This window comes from Salmo salar, chromosome 08, assembly GCF_965601325.2.
Source record: "Salmo salar chromosome 08, fSalSal1, whole genome shotgun sequence".
Lineage (NCBI taxonomy): Eukaryota > Metazoa > Chordata > Actinopteri > Salmoniformes > Salmonidae > Salmo > Salmo salar.
The window spans coordinates 4,663,236-4,676,191 of record NC_138298.1 but is presented as its reverse complement, the minus strand read 5'-3'; the positions used below and the strand labels follow the sequence as shown (position 1 = coordinate 4,676,191).

The 12,956-nt window shown below is 43.1% G+C and overlaps 35 non-coding genes and 1 pseudogene across 35 annotated transcripts; all 36 read left to right on the top strand.

Annotated features, from left to right (window-relative positions):
- Positions 1-19: 19 nt before the first annotated feature.
- On the top strand, positions 20-138 carry LOC145886803 (5S ribosomal RNA). Its single transcript, XR_014398389.1, has one exon. It is a non-coding gene; the product is annotated as a 5S ribosomal RNA (ribosomal RNA).
- Positions 139-547: 409 nt separating this feature from the next.
- On the top strand, positions 548-666 carry LOC145886932 (5S ribosomal RNA). The gene has a single exon (XR_014398519.1). It is a non-coding gene; the product is annotated as a 5S ribosomal RNA (ribosomal RNA).
- Positions 667-805: 139 nt separating this feature from the next.
- On the top strand, positions 806-924 carry LOC145883539 (5S ribosomal RNA). The gene has a single exon (XR_014395115.1). It is a non-coding gene; the product is annotated as a 5S ribosomal RNA (ribosomal RNA).
- Positions 925-1,063: 139 nt separating this feature from the next.
- Positions 1,064-1,182, top strand: LOC145883538 (5S ribosomal RNA). Its single transcript, XR_014395114.1, has one exon. It is a non-coding gene; the product is annotated as a 5S ribosomal RNA (ribosomal RNA).
- Positions 1,183-1,591: 409 nt separating this feature from the next.
- On the top strand, positions 1,592-1,710 carry LOC145887663 (5S ribosomal RNA). Its single transcript, XR_014399254.1, has one exon. It is a non-coding gene; the product is annotated as a 5S ribosomal RNA (ribosomal RNA).
- Positions 1,711-1,849: 139 nt separating this feature from the next.
- On the top strand, positions 1,850-1,968 carry LOC145883537 (5S ribosomal RNA). Its single transcript, XR_014395113.1, has one exon. It is a non-coding gene; the product is annotated as a 5S ribosomal RNA (ribosomal RNA).
- A 140-nt stretch (positions 1,969-2,108) lies between these two features.
- Positions 2,109-2,227, top strand: LOC145886802 (5S ribosomal RNA). Its single transcript, XR_014398388.1, has one exon. It is a non-coding gene; the product is annotated as a 5S ribosomal RNA (ribosomal RNA).
- Positions 2,228-2,366: 139 nt separating this feature from the next.
- LOC145883536 (5S ribosomal RNA) lies at positions 2,367-2,485 on the top strand. Its single transcript, XR_014395112.1, has one exon. It is a non-coding gene; the product is annotated as a 5S ribosomal RNA (ribosomal RNA).
- A 409-nt stretch (positions 2,486-2,894) lies between these two features.
- LOC145886801 (5S ribosomal RNA) lies at positions 2,895-3,013 on the top strand. Its single transcript, XR_014398387.1, has one exon. It is a non-coding gene; the product is annotated as a 5S ribosomal RNA (ribosomal RNA).
- A 409-nt stretch (positions 3,014-3,422) lies between these two features.
- Positions 3,423-3,541, top strand: LOC145886931 (5S ribosomal RNA). The gene has a single exon (XR_014398518.1). It is a non-coding gene; the product is annotated as a 5S ribosomal RNA (ribosomal RNA).
- Positions 3,542-3,680: 139 nt separating this feature from the next.
- On the top strand, positions 3,681-3,799 carry LOC145883535 (5S ribosomal RNA). The gene has a single exon (XR_014395111.1). It is a non-coding gene; the product is annotated as a 5S ribosomal RNA (ribosomal RNA).
- Positions 3,800-3,938: 139 nt separating this feature from the next.
- Positions 3,939-4,057, top strand: LOC145883534 (5S ribosomal RNA). Its single transcript, XR_014395110.1, has one exon. It is a non-coding gene; the product is annotated as a 5S ribosomal RNA (ribosomal RNA).
- A 409-nt stretch (positions 4,058-4,466) lies between these two features.
- LOC145886930 (5S ribosomal RNA) lies at positions 4,467-4,585 on the top strand. The gene has a single exon (XR_014398517.1). It is a non-coding gene; the product is annotated as a 5S ribosomal RNA (ribosomal RNA).
- Positions 4,586-4,725: 140 nt separating this feature from the next.
- On the top strand, positions 4,726-4,844 carry LOC145886800 (5S ribosomal RNA). Its single transcript, XR_014398386.1, has one exon. It is a non-coding gene; the product is annotated as a 5S ribosomal RNA (ribosomal RNA).
- Positions 4,845-4,983: 139 nt separating this feature from the next.
- On the top strand, positions 4,984-5,102 carry LOC145883533 (5S ribosomal RNA). Its single transcript, XR_014395109.1, has one exon. It is a non-coding gene; the product is annotated as a 5S ribosomal RNA (ribosomal RNA).
- A 139-nt stretch (positions 5,103-5,241) lies between these two features.
- Positions 5,242-5,360, top strand: LOC145883531 (5S ribosomal RNA). The gene has a single exon (XR_014395107.1). It is a non-coding gene; the product is annotated as a 5S ribosomal RNA (ribosomal RNA).
- A 409-nt stretch (positions 5,361-5,769) lies between these two features.
- On the top strand, positions 5,770-5,888 carry LOC145886929 (5S ribosomal RNA). Its single transcript, XR_014398516.1, has one exon. It is a non-coding gene; the product is annotated as a 5S ribosomal RNA (ribosomal RNA).
- A 139-nt stretch (positions 5,889-6,027) lies between these two features.
- LOC145883530 (5S ribosomal RNA) lies at positions 6,028-6,146 on the top strand. The gene has a single exon (XR_014395106.1). It is a non-coding gene; the product is annotated as a 5S ribosomal RNA (ribosomal RNA).
- A 139-nt stretch (positions 6,147-6,285) lies between these two features.
- On the top strand, positions 6,286-6,404 carry LOC145883529 (5S ribosomal RNA). The gene has a single exon (XR_014395105.1). It is a non-coding gene; the product is annotated as a 5S ribosomal RNA (ribosomal RNA).
- Positions 6,405-6,813: 409 nt separating this feature from the next.
- LOC145886928 (5S ribosomal RNA) lies at positions 6,814-6,932 on the top strand. Its single transcript, XR_014398515.1, has one exon. It is a non-coding gene; the product is annotated as a 5S ribosomal RNA (ribosomal RNA).
- A 140-nt stretch (positions 6,933-7,072) lies between these two features.
- LOC145886799 (5S ribosomal RNA) lies at positions 7,073-7,191 on the top strand. Its single transcript, XR_014398385.1, has one exon. It is a non-coding gene; the product is annotated as a 5S ribosomal RNA (ribosomal RNA).
- Positions 7,192-7,330: 139 nt separating this feature from the next.
- Positions 7,331-7,449, top strand: LOC145883528 (5S ribosomal RNA). The gene has a single exon (XR_014395104.1). It is a non-coding gene; the product is annotated as a 5S ribosomal RNA (ribosomal RNA).
- A 139-nt stretch (positions 7,450-7,588) lies between these two features.
- Positions 7,589-7,707, top strand: LOC145883527 (5S ribosomal RNA). The gene has a single exon (XR_014395103.1). It is a non-coding gene; the product is annotated as a 5S ribosomal RNA (ribosomal RNA).
- Positions 7,708-8,116: 409 nt separating this feature from the next.
- LOC145886927 (5S ribosomal RNA) lies at positions 8,117-8,235 on the top strand. The gene has a single exon (XR_014398514.1). It is a non-coding gene; the product is annotated as a 5S ribosomal RNA (ribosomal RNA).
- Positions 8,236-8,374: 139 nt separating this feature from the next.
- Positions 8,375-8,493, top strand: LOC145883526 (5S ribosomal RNA). Its single transcript, XR_014395102.1, has one exon. It is a non-coding gene; the product is annotated as a 5S ribosomal RNA (ribosomal RNA).
- A 139-nt stretch (positions 8,494-8,632) lies between these two features.
- On the top strand, positions 8,633-8,751 carry LOC145883525 (5S ribosomal RNA). Its single transcript, XR_014395101.1, has one exon. It is a non-coding gene; the product is annotated as a 5S ribosomal RNA (ribosomal RNA).
- A 409-nt stretch (positions 8,752-9,160) lies between these two features.
- LOC145887662 (5S ribosomal RNA) lies at positions 9,161-9,279 on the top strand. The gene has a single exon (XR_014399253.1). It is a non-coding gene; the product is annotated as a 5S ribosomal RNA (ribosomal RNA).
- A 139-nt stretch (positions 9,280-9,418) lies between these two features.
- LOC145883524 (5S ribosomal RNA) lies at positions 9,419-9,537 on the top strand. Its single transcript, XR_014395100.1, has one exon. It is a non-coding gene; the product is annotated as a 5S ribosomal RNA (ribosomal RNA).
- Positions 9,538-9,946: 409 nt separating this feature from the next.
- LOC145886925 (5S ribosomal RNA) lies at positions 9,947-10,065 on the top strand. The gene has a single exon (XR_014398512.1). It is a non-coding gene; the product is annotated as a 5S ribosomal RNA (ribosomal RNA).
- Positions 10,066-10,204: 139 nt separating this feature from the next.
- LOC145884446 (5S ribosomal RNA) lies at positions 10,205-10,323 on the top strand. Its single transcript, XR_014396024.1, has one exon. It is a non-coding gene; the product is annotated as a 5S ribosomal RNA (ribosomal RNA).
- Positions 10,324-10,732: 409 nt separating this feature from the next.
- Positions 10,733-10,851, top strand: LOC145886924 (5S ribosomal RNA). Its single transcript, XR_014398511.1, has one exon. It is a non-coding gene; the product is annotated as a 5S ribosomal RNA (ribosomal RNA).
- Positions 10,852-10,990: 139 nt separating this feature from the next.
- Positions 10,991-11,109, top strand: LOC145887375 (5S ribosomal RNA). The gene has a single exon (XR_014398966.1). It is a non-coding gene; the product is annotated as a 5S ribosomal RNA (ribosomal RNA).
- A 409-nt stretch (positions 11,110-11,518) lies between these two features.
- Positions 11,519-11,637, top strand: LOC145886923 (5S ribosomal RNA). The gene has a single exon (XR_014398510.1). It is a non-coding gene; the product is annotated as a 5S ribosomal RNA (ribosomal RNA).
- Positions 11,638-11,776: 139 nt separating this feature from the next.
- LOC145883523 (5S ribosomal RNA) lies at positions 11,777-11,895 on the top strand. The gene has a single exon (XR_014395099.1). It is a non-coding gene; the product is annotated as a 5S ribosomal RNA (ribosomal RNA).
- Positions 11,896-12,304: 409 nt separating this feature from the next.
- Positions 12,305-12,423, top strand: LOC145852647 (uncharacterized; annotated as a pseudogene).
- A 139-nt stretch (positions 12,424-12,562) lies between these two features.
- Positions 12,563-12,681, top strand: LOC145883522 (5S ribosomal RNA). The gene has a single exon (XR_014395098.1). It is a non-coding gene; the product is annotated as a 5S ribosomal RNA (ribosomal RNA).
- Positions 12,682-12,956: the final 275 nt, after the last annotated feature.

Below are 12,956 nucleotides of genomic sequence, written 5' to 3'. Positions count from 1 at the left end.
TAGCAAGAGATTGATTCTTGCTTACGGCCATATCAGCCTGGGTACGCCCGATCTCGTCTGATCTTGGAAGCTAAGCAGGGTCGGGCCTGGTTAGTACTTGGATGGGAGACCGCCTGGGAATACCAGGTGCTGTAAGCATTTTGTCCACGAGGGTGTGCTCTTGCACTATTTCATCAGCAACACTGCCTTGTAGTAAGCATTTAATGATGAATTGACTAAATGTAGCTTCCTGCCTTTTTAATAGGATCAAATTTCCTTGTGTTTTCAATTAGCATCTGCCTTGTATTTATAAGACAAACAAGAATATTGTTGCTGAATGCAGCTTGTGTGTGCTTTATGCTCCTTTGGCCTGTTCAAATGATGAAAGGAAATGAAGTTTGTATTTTATCCAACTACCTGTGCTAAAAAGTGATGGGAACAGTGTTTGTAATTTCTTCTACTTTTTCAGTGACACAAAGTTCAAGCTGCTTATCTAATTGGTGAAAATGCAATGTCTGTTTATCACACTCACTTTGACTATATATGTTGTAGCAAGAGATTGTTTATCGCTTACGGCCATACCAGCCTGGGTACGCCCGATCTCGTCTGATCTAGGAAGCTAAGCAGGGTCGGGCCTGGTTAGTACTTGGATGGGAGACCGCCTGGGAATACCAGGTGCTGTAAGCATTTTGTCCACGAGGGTGTGCTCTTGCACTATTTCATCAGCAACACTGCCTTGTAGTAAGCGTTTAATGATGAATTGACTAAATGTCTGTTTTATCAGACTCACTTTGACTATATATGTTGTAGCAAGAGATTGATTCTCGCTTACGGCCATATCAGCCTGGGTACGCCCGATCTCGTCTGATCTCGGAAGCTAAGCAGGGTCGGGCCTGGTTAGTACTTGGATGGGAGACCGCCTGGGAATACCAGGTGCTGTAAGCATTTTGTCCACGAGGGTGTGCTCTTGCACTATTTCATCAGCAACACTGCCTTGTAGTAAGCATTTAATGATGAATTGACTAAATGTCTGTTTTATCAGACTCACTTTGACTATATATGTTGTAGCAAGAGATTGATTCTTGCTTACGGCCATATCAGCCTGGGTACGCCCGATCTCGTCTGATCTCGGAAGCTAAGCAGGGTCGGGCCTGGTTAGTACTTGGATGGGAGACCGCCTGGGAATACCAGGTGCTGTAAGCATTTTGTCCACGAGGGTGTGCTCTTGCACTATTTCATCAGCAACACTGCCTTGTAGTAAGCATTTAATGATGAATTGACAAAATGCAGCTTCCTGCCTTTTTAATAGGATCAAATTTCCTTGTGTTTTCAATTAGCATCTGCCTTGTATTTATAAGACAAACAAGAATATTGTTGCTGAATGCAGCTTGTGTGTGCTTTATGCTCCTTTGGCCTGTTCAAATGATGAAAGGAAATAAAGTTTGTATTTTATCCAACTACCTGTGCTAAAAAGTGATGGGAACAGTGTTTGTAATTTCTTCTACTTTTTCAGTGACACAAAGTTCAAGCTGCTTATCTAATTGGTGAAAATGCAATGTCTGTTTATCACACTCACTTTGACTATATATGTTGTAGCAAGAGATTGTTTCTCGCTTACGGCCATACCAGCCTGGGTACGCCCGATCTCGTTTGATCTAGGAAGCTAAGCAGGGTCGGGCCTGGTTAGTACTTGGATGGGAGACCGCCTGGGAATACCAGGTGCTGTAAGCATTTTGTCCACGAGGGTGTGCTCTTGCACTATTTCATCAGCAACACTGCCTTGTAGTAAGCGTTTAATGATGAATTGACTAAATGTCTGTTTTATCAGACTCACTTTGACTATATATGTTGTAGCAAGAGATTGATTCTCGCTTACGGCCATATCAGCCTGGGTACGCCCGATCTCGTCTGATCTCGGAAGCTAAGCAGGGTCGGGCCTGGTTAGTACTTGGATGGGAGACCGCCTGGGAATACCAGGTGCTGTAAGCATTTTGTCCACGAGGGTGTGCTCTTGCACTATTTCATCAGCAACACTGCCTTGTAGTAAGCATTTAATGATGAATTGACTAAATGTCTGTTTTATCAGACTCAAATTTGACTATATATGTTGTAGCAAGAGATTGATTCTTGCTTACGGCCATATCAGCCTGGGTACGCCCGATCTCGTCTGATCTTGGAAGCTAAGCAGGGTCGGGCCTGGTTAGTACTTGGATGGGAGACCGCCTGGGAATACCAGGTGCTGTAAGCATTTTGTCCACGAGGGTGTGCTCTTGCACTATTTCATCAGCAACACTGCCTTGTAGTAAGCATTTAATGATGAATTGACTAAATGTCTGTTTTATCAGACTCACTTTGACTATATATGTTGTAGCAAGAGATTGATTCTCGCTTACGGCCATATCAGCCTGGGTACGCCCGATCTCGTCTGATCTCGGAAGCTAAGCAGGGTCGGGCCTGGTTAGTACTTGGATGGGAGACCGCCTGGGAATACCAGGTGCTGTAAGCATTTTGTCCACGAGGGTGTGCTCTTGCACTATTTCATCAGCAACACTGCCTTGTAGTAAGCATTTAATGATGAATTGACAAAATGCAGCTTCCTGCCTTTTTAATAGGATCAAATTTCCTTGTGTTTTCAATTAGCATCTGCCTTGTATTTATAAGACAAACAAGAATATTGTTGCTGAATGCAGCTTGTGTGTGCTTTATGCTCCTTTGGCCTGTTCAAATGATGAAAGGAAATGAAGTTTGTATTTTATCCAACTACCTGTGCTAAAAAGTGATGGGAACAGTGTTTGTAATTTCTTCTACTTTTTCAGTGACACAAAGTTCAAGCTGCTTATCTAATTGGTGAAAATGCAATGTCTGTTTATCACACTCACTTTGACTATATATGTTGTAGCAAGAGATTGATTCTTGCTTACGGCCATATCAGCCTGGGTACGCCCGATCTCGTCTGATCTTGGAAGCTAAGCAGGGTCGGGCCTGGTTAGTACTTGGATGGGAGACCGCCTGGGAATACCAGGTGCTGTAAGCATTTTGTCCACGAGGGTGTGCTCTTGCACTATTTCATCAGCAACACTGCCTTGTAGTAAGCATTTAATGATGAATTGACTAAATGTAGCTTCCTGCCTTTTTAATAGGATCAAATTTCCTTGTGTTTTCAATTAGCATCTGCCTTGTATTTATAAGACAAACAAGAATATTGTTGCTGAATGCAGCTTGTGTGTGCTTTATGCTCCTTTGGCCTGTTCAAATGATGAAAGGAAATGAAGTTTGTATTTTATCCAACTACCTGTGCTAAAAAGTGATGGGAACAGTGTTTGTAATTTCTTCTACTTTTTCAGTGACACAAAGTTCAAGCTGCTTATCTAATTGGTGAAAATGCAATGTCTGTTTATCACACTCACTTTGACTATATATGTTGTAGCAAGAGATTGTTTATCGCTTACGGCCATACCAGCCTGGGTACGCCCGATCTCGTCTGATCTAGGAAGCTAAGCAGGGTCGGGCCTGGTTAGTACTTGGATGGGAGACCGCCTGGGAATACCAGGTGCTGTAAGCATTTTGTCCACGAGGGTGTGCTCTTGCACTATTTCATCAGCAACACTGCCTTGTAGTAAGCGTTTAATGATGAATTGACTAAATGTCTGTTTTATCAGACTCACTTTGACTATATATGTTGTAGCAAGAGATTGATTCTCGCTTACGGCCATATCAGCCTGGGTACGCCCGATCTCGTCTGATCTCGGAAGCTAAGCAGGGTCGGGCCTGGTTAGTACTTGGATGGGAGACCGCCTGGGAATACCAGGTGCTGTAAGCATTTTGTCCACGAGGGTGTGCTCTTGCACTATTTCATCAGCAACACTGCCTTGTAGTAAGCATTTAATGATGAATTGACTAAATGTCTGTTTTATCAGACTCACTTTGACTATATATGTTGTAGCAAGAGATTGATTCTCGCTTACGGCCATATCAGCCTGGGTACGCCCGATCTCGTCTGATCTCGGAAGCTAAGCAGGGTCGGGCCTGGTTAGTACTTGGATGGGAGACCGCCTGGGAATACCAGGTGCTGTAAGCACTTTGTCCACGAGGGTGTGCTCTTGCACTATTTCATCAGCAACACTGCCTTGTAGTAAGCATTTAATGATGAATTGACAAAATGCAGCTTCCTGCCTTTTTAATAGGATCAAATTTCCTTGTGTTTTCAATTAGCATCTGCCTTGTATTTATAAGACAAACAAGAATATTGTTGCTGAATGCAGCTTGTGTGTGCTTTATGCTCCTTTGGCCTGTTCAAATGATGAAAGGAAATAAAGTTTGTATTTTATCCAACTACCTGTGCTAAAAAGTGATGGGAACAGTGTTTGTAATTTCTTCTACTTTTTCAGTGACACAAAGTTCAAGCTGCTTATCTAATTGGTGAAAATGCAATGTCTGTTTATCACACTCACTTTGACTATATATGTTGTAGCAAGAGATTGTTTCTCGCTTACGGCCATACCAGCCTGGGTACGCCCGATCTCGTCTGATCTAGGAAGCTAAGCAGGGTCGGGCCTGGTTAGTACTTGGATGGGAGACCGCCTGGGAATACCAGGTGCTGTAAGCATTTTGTCCACGAGGGTGTGCTCTTGCACTATTTCATCAGCAACACTGCCTTGTAGTAAGCATTTAATGATGAATTGACTAAATGTCTGTTTTATCAGACTCAAATTTGACTATATATGTTGTAGCAAGAGATTGATTCTTGCTTACGGCCATATCAGCCTGGGTACGCCCGATCTCGTCTGATCTTGGAAGCTAAGCAGGGTCGGGCCTGGTTAGTACTTGGATGGGAGACCGCCTGGGAATACCAGGTGCTGTAAGCATTTTGTCCACGAGGGTGTGCTCTTGCACTATTTCATCAGCAACACTGCCTTGTAGTAAGCATTTAATGATGAATTGACTAAATGTCTGTTTTATCAGACTCACTTTGACTATATATGTTGTAGCAAGAGATTGATTCTCGCTTACGGCCATATCAGCCTGGGTACGCCCGATCTCGTCTGATCTCGGAAGCTAAGCAGGGTCGGGCCTGGTTAGTACTTGGATGGGAGACCGCCTGGGAATACCAGGTGCTGTAAGCATTTTGTCCACGAGGGTGTGCTCTTGCACTATTTCATCAGCAACACTGCCTTGTAGTAAGCATTTAATGATGAATTGACTAAATGTCTGTTTTATCAGACTCACTTTGACTATATATGTTGTAGCAAGAGATTGATTCTCGCTTACGGCCATATCAGCCTGGGTACGCCCGATCTCGTCTGATCTCGGAAGCTAAGCAGGGTCGGGCCTGGTTAGTACTTGGATGGGAGACCGCCTGGGAATACCAGGTGCTGTAAGCATTTTGTCCACGAGGGTGTGCTCTTGCACTATTTCATCAGCAACACTGCCTTGTAGTAAGCATTTAATGATGAATTGACAAAATGCAGCTTCCTGCCTTTTTAATAGGATCAAATTTCCTTGTGTTTTCAATTAGCATCTGCCTTGTATTTATAAGACAAACAAGAATATTGTTGCTGAATGCAGCTTGTGTGTGCTTTATGCTCCTTTGGCCTGTTCAAATGATGAAAGGAAATGAAGTTTGTATTTTATCCAACTACCTGTGCTAAAAAGTGATGGGAACAGTGTTTGTAATTTCTTCTACTTTTTCAGTGACACAAAGTTCAAGCTGCTTATCTAATTGGTGAAAATGCAATGTCTGTTTATCACACTCACTTTGACTATATATGTTGTAGCAAGAGATTGTTTATCGCTTACGGCCATACCAGCCTGGGTACGCCCGATCTCGTCTGATCTAGGAAGCTAAGCAGGGTCGGGCCTGGTTAGTACTTGGATGGGAGACCGCCTGGGAATACCAGGTGCTGTAAGCATTTTGTCCACGAGGGTGTGCTCTTGCACTATTTCATCAGCAACACTGCCTTGTAGTAAGCGTTTAATGATGAATTGACTAAATGTCTGTTTTATCAGACTCACTTTGACTATATATGTTGTAGCAAGAGATTGATTCTCGCTTACGGCCATATCAGCCTGGGTACGCCCGATCTCGTCTGATCTCGGAAGCTAAGCAGGGTCGGGCCTGGTTAGTACTTGGATGGGAGACCGCCTGGGAATACCAGGTGCTGTAAGCATTTTGTCCACGAGGGTGTGCTCTTGCACTATTTCATCAGCAACACTGCCTTGTAGTAAGCATTTAATGATGAATTGACTAAATGTCTGTTTTATCAGACTCACTTTGACTATATATGTTGTAGCAAGAGATTGATTCTCGCTTACGGCCATATCAGCCTGGGTACGCCCGATCTCGTCTGATCTCGGAAGCTAAGCAGGGTCGGGCCTGGTTAGTACTTGGATGGGAGACCGCCTGGGAATACCAGGTGCTGTAAGCACTTTGTCCACGAGGGTGTGCTCTTGCACTATTTCATCAGCAACACTGCCTTGTAGTAAGCATTTAATGATGAATTGACAAAATGCAGCTTCCTGCCTTTTTAATAGGATCAAATTTCCTTGTGTTTTCAATTAGCATCTGCCTTGTATTTATAAGACAAACAAGAATATTGTTGCTGAATGCAGCTTGTGTGTGCTTTATGCTCCTTTGGCCTGTTCAAATGATGAAAGGAAATAAAGTTTGTATTTTATCCAACTACCTGTGCTAAAAAGTGATGGGAACAGTGTTTGTAATTTCTTCTACTTTTTCAGTGACACAAAGTTCAAGCTGCTTATCTAATTGGTGAAAATGCAATGTCTGTTTATCACACTCACTTTGACTATATATGTTGTAGCAAGAGATTGTTTCTCGCTTACGGCCATACCAGCCTGGGTACGCCCGATCTCGTCTGATCTAGGAAGCTAAGCAGGGTCGGGCCTGGTTAGTACTTGGATGGGAGACCGCCTGGGAATACCAGGTGCTGTAAGCATTTTGTCCACGAGGGTGTGCTCTTGCACTATTTCATCAGCAACACTGCCTTGTAGTAAGCATTTAATGATGAATTGACTAAATGTCTGTTTTATCAGACTCAAATTTGACTATATATGTTGTAGCAAGAGATTGATTCTTGCTTACGGCCATATCAGCCTGGGTACGCCCGATCTCGTCTGATCTTGGAAGCTAAGCAGGGTCGGGCCTGGTTAGTACTTGGATGGGAGACCGCCTGGGAATACCAGGTGCTGTAAGCATTTTGTCCACGAGGGTGTGCTCTTGCACTATTTCATCAGCAACACTGCCTTGTAGTAAGCATTTAATGATGAATTGACTAAATGTCTGTTTTATCAGACTCACTTTGACTATATATGTTGTAGCAAGAGATTGATTCTCGCTTACGGCCATATCAGCCTGGGTACGCCCGATCTCGTCTGATCTCGGAAGCTAAGCAGGGTCGGGCCTGGTTAGTACTTGGATGGGAGACCGCCTGGGAATACCAGGTGCTGTAAGCATTTTGTCCACGAGGGTGTGCTCTTGCACTATTTCATCAGCAACACTGCCTTGTAGTAAGCATTTAATGATGAATTGACTAAATGTCTGTTTTATCAGACTCACTTTGACTATATATGTTGTAGCAAGAGATTGATTCTCGCTTACGGCCATATCAGCCTGGGTACGCCCGATCTCGTCTGATCTCGGAAGCTAAGCAGGGTCGGGCCTGGTTAGTACTTGGATGGGAGACCGCCTGGGAATACCAGGTGCTGTAAGCATTTTGTCCACGAGGGTGTGCTCTTGCACTATTTCATCAGCAACACTGCCTTGTAGTAAGCATTTAATGATGAATTGACAAAATGCAGCTTCCTGCCTTTTTAATAGGATCAAATTTCCTTGTGTTTTCAATTAGCATCTGCCTTGTATTTATAAGACAAACAAGAATATTGTTGCTGAATGCAGCTTGTGTGTGCTTTATGCTCCTTTGGCCTGTTCAAATGATGAAAGGAAATGAAGTTTGTATTTTATCCAACTACCTGTGCTAAAAAGTGATGGGAACAGTGTTTGTAATTTCTTCTACTTTTTCAGTGACACAAAGTTCAAGCTGCTTATCTAATTGGTGAAAATGCAATGTCTGTTTATCACACTCACTTTGACTATATATGTTGTAGCAAGAGATTGTTTATCGCTTACGGCCATACCAGCCTGGGTACGCCCGATCTCGTCTGATCTAGGAAGCTAAGCAGGGTCGGGCCTGGTTAGTACTTGGATGGGAGACCGCCTGGGAATACCAGGTGCTGTAAGCATTTTGTCCACGAGGGTGTGCTCTTGCACTATTTCATCAGCAACACTGCCTTGTAGTAAGCGTTTAATGATGAATTGACTAAATGTCTGTTTTATCAGACTCACTTTGACTATATATGTTGTAGCAAGAGATTGATTCTCGCTTACGGCCATATCAGCCTGGGTACGCCCGATCTCGTCTGATCTCGGAAGCTAAGCAGGGTCGGGCCTGGTTAGTACTTGGATGGGAGACCGCCTGGGAATACCAGGTGCTGTAAGCATTTTGTCCACGAGGGTGTGCTCTTGCACTATTTCATCAGCAACACTGCCTTGTAGTAAGCATTTAATGATGAATTGACTAAATGTCTGTTTTATCAGACTCACTTTGACTATATATGTTGTAGCAAGAGATTGATTCTTGCTTACGGCCATATCAGCCTGGGTACGCCCGATCTCGTCTGATCTCGGAAGCTAAGCAGGGTCGGGCCTGGTTAGTACTTGGATGGGAGACCGCCTGGGAATACCAGGTGCTGTAAGCACTTTGTCCACGAGGGTGTGCTCTTGCACTATTTCATCAGCAACACTGCCTTGTAGTAAGCATTTAATGATGAATTGACAAAATGCAGCTTCCTGCCTTTTTAATAGGATCAAATTTCCTTGTGTTTTCAATTAGCATCTGCCTTGTATTTATAAGACAAACAAGAATATTGTTGCTGAATGCAGCTTGTGTGTGCTTTATGCTCCTTTGGCCTGTTCAAATGATGAAAGGAAATAAAGTTTGTATTTTATCCAACTACCTGTGCTAAAAAGTGATGGGAACAGTGTTTGTAATTTCTTCTACTTTTTCAGTGACACAAAGTTCAAGCTGCTTATCTAATTGGTGAAAATGCAATGTCTGTTTATCACACTCACTTTGACTATATATGTTGTAGCAAGAGATTGTTTCTCGCTTACGGCCATACCAGCCTGGGTACGCCCGATCTCGTTTGATCTAGGAAGCTAAGCAGGGTCGGGCCTGGTTAGTACTTGGATGGGAGACCGCCTGGGAATACCAGGTGCTGTAAGCATTTTGTCCACGAGGGTGTGCTCTTGCACTATTTCATCAGCAACACTGCCTTGTAGTAAGCGTTTAATGATGAATTGACTAAATGTCTGTTTTATCAGACTCACTTTGACTATATATGTTGTAGCAAGAGATTGATTCTCGCTTACGGCCATATCAGCCTGGGTACGCCCGATCTCGTCTGATCTCGGAAGCTAAGCAGGGTCGGGCCTGGTTAGTACTTGGATGGGAGACCGCCTGGGAATACCAGGTGCTGTAAGCATTTTGTCCACGAGGGTGTGCTCTTGCACTATTTCATCAGCAACACTGCCTTGTAGTAAGCATTTAATGATGAATTGACAAAATGCAGCTTCCTGCCTTTTTAATAGGATCAAATTTCCTTGTGTTTTCAATTAGCATCTGCCTTGTATTTATAAGACAAACAAGAATATTGTTGCTGAATGCAGCTTGTGTGTGCTTTATGCTCCTTTGGCCTGTTCAAATGATGAAAGGAAATAAAGTTTGTATTTTATCCAACTACCTGTGCTAAAAAGTGATGGGAACAGTGTTTGTAATTTCTTCTACTTTTTCAGTGACACAAAGTTCAAGCTGCTTATCTAATTGGTGAAAATGCAATGTCTGTTTATCACACTCACTTTGACTATATATGTTGTAGCAAGAGATTGTTTCTCGCTTACGGCCATACCAGCCTGGGTACGCCCGATCTCGTCTGATCTAGGAAGCTAAGCAGGGTCGGGCCTGGTTAGTACTTGGATGGGAGACCGCCTGGGAATACCAGGTGCTGTAAGCATTTTGTCCACGAGGGTGTGCTCTTGCACTATTTCATCAGCAACACTGCCTTGTAGTAAGCGTTTAATGATGAATTGACTAAATGTCTGTTTTATCAGACTCACTTTGACTATATATGTTGTAGCAAGAGATTGATTCTCGCTTACAGCCATATCAGCCTGGGTACGCCCGATCTCGTCTGATCTCGGAAGCTAAGCAGGGTCGGGCCTGGTTAGTACTTGGATGGGAGACCGCCTGGGAATACCAGGTGCTGTAAGCATTTTGTCCACGAGGGTGTGCTCTTGCACTATTTCATCAGCAACACTGCCTTGTAGTAAGCATTTAATGATGAATTGACAAAATGCAGCTTCCTGCCTTTTTAATAGGATCAAATTTCCTTGTGTTTTCAATTAGCATCTGCCTTGTATTTATAAGACAAACAAGAATATTGTTGCTGAATGCAGCTTGTGTGTGCTTTATGCTCCTTTGCCCTGTTCAAATGATGAAAGGAAATAAAGTTTGTATTTTATCCAACTACCTGTGCTAAAAAGTGATGGGAACAGTGTTTGTAATTTCTTCTACTTTTTCAGTGACACAAAGTTCAAGCTGCTTATCTAATTGGTGAAAATGCAATGTCTGTTTATCACACTCACTTTGACTATATATGTTGTAGCAAGAGATTGTTTCTCGCTTACGGCCATACCAGCCTGGGTACGCCCGATCTCGTCTGATCTAGGAAGCTAAGCAGGGTCGGGCCTGGTTAGTACTTGGATGGGAGACCGCCTGGGAATACCAGGTGCTGTAAGCATATTGTCCACGAGGGTGTGCTCTTGCACTATTTCATCAGCAACACTGCCTTGTAGTAAGCGTTTAATGATGAATTGACTAAATGTCTGTTTTATCAGACTCACTTTGACTATATATGTTGTAGCAAGAGATTGATTCTCGCTTACGGCCATATCAGCCTGGGTACGCCCGATCTCGTCTGATCTCGGAAGCTAAGCAGGGTCGGGCCTGGTTAGTACTTGGATGGGAGACCGCCTGGGAATACCAGGTGCGGTAAGCATTTTGGCCACGAGGGTGTGCTCTTGCACTATTTCATCAGCAACACTGCCTTGTAGTAAGCATTTAATGATGAATTGACAAAATGCAGCTTCCTGCCTTTTTAATAGGATCAAATTTCCTTGTGTTTTCAATTAGCATCTGCCTTGTATTTATAAGACAAACAAGAATATTGTTGCTGAATGCAGCTTGTGTGTGCTTTATGCTCCTTTGCCCTGTTCAAATGATGAAAGGAAATAAAGTTTGTATTTTATCCAACTACCTGTGCTAAAAAGTGATGGGAACAGTGTTTGTAATTTCTTCTACTTTTTCAGTGACACAAAGTTCAAGCTGCTTATCTAATTGGTGAAAATGCAATGTCTGTTTATCACACTCACTTTGACTATATATGTTGTAGCAAGAGATTGTTTCTCGCTTACGGCCATACCAGCCTGGGTACGCCCGATCTCGTCTGATCTAGGAAGCTAAGCAGGGTCGGGCCTGGTTAGTACTTGGATGGGAGACCGCCTGGGAATACCAGGTGCTGTAAGCATATTGTCCACGAGGGTGTGCTCTTGCACTATTTCATCAGCAACACTGCCTTGTAGTAAGCGTTTAATGATGAATTGACTAAATGTCTGTTTTATCAGACTCACTTTGACTATATATGTTGTAGCAAGAGATTGATTCTCGCTTACGGCCATATCAGCCTGGGTACGCCCGATCTCGTCTGATCTCGGAAGCTAAGCAGGGTCGGGCCTGGTTAGTACTTGGATGGGAGACCGCCTGGGAATACCAGGTGCTGTAAGCATTTTGTCCACGAGGGTGTGCTCTTGCACTATTTCATCAGCAACACTGCCTTGTAGTAAGCATTTAATGATGAATTGACAAAATGCAGCTTCCTGCCTTTTTAATAGGATCAAATTTCCTTGTGTTTTCAATTAGCATCTGCCTTGTATTTATAAGACAAACAAGAATATTGTTGCTGAATGCAGCTTGTGTGTGCTTTATGCTCCTTTGCCCTGTTCAAATGATGAAAGGAAATAAAGTTTGTATTTTATCCAACTACCTGTGCTAAAAAGTGATGGGAACAGTGTTTGTAATTTCTTCTACTTTTTCAGTGACACAAAGTTCAAGCTGCTTATCTAATTGGTGAAAATGCAATGTCTGTTTATCACACTCACTTTGACTATATATGTTGTAGCAAGAGATTGTTTCTCGCTTACGGCCATACCAGCCTGGGTACGCCCGATCTCGTCTGATCTAGGAAGCTAATTAGGGTCGGGCCTGGTTAGTACTTGGATGGGAGACCGCCTGGGAATACCAGGTGCTGTAAGCATTTTGTCCACGAGGGTGTGCTCTTGCACTATTTCATCAGCAACACTGCCTTGTAGTAAGCATTTAATGATGAATTGACTAAATGTCTGTTTTATCAGACTCACTTTGACTATATATGTTGTAGCAAGAGATTGATTCTCGCTTACGGCCATATCAGCCTGGGTACGCCCGATCTCGTCTGATCTCGGAAGCTAAGCAGGGTCGGGCCTGGTTAGTACTTGGATGGGAGACCGCCTGGGAATACCAGGTGCTGTAAGCATTTTGTCCACGAGGGTGTGCTCTTGCACTATTTCATCAGCAACACTGCCTTGTAGTAAGCATTTAATGATGAATTGACAAAATGCAGCTTCCTGCCTTTTTAATAGGATCAAATTTCCTTGTGTTTTCAATTAGCATCTGCCTTGTATTTATAAGACAAACAAGAATATTGTTGCTGAATGCAGCTTGTGTGTGCTTTATGCTCCTTTGCCCTGTTCAAATGATGAAAGGAAATAAAGTTTGTATTTTATCCAACTACCTGTGCTAAAAAGTGAT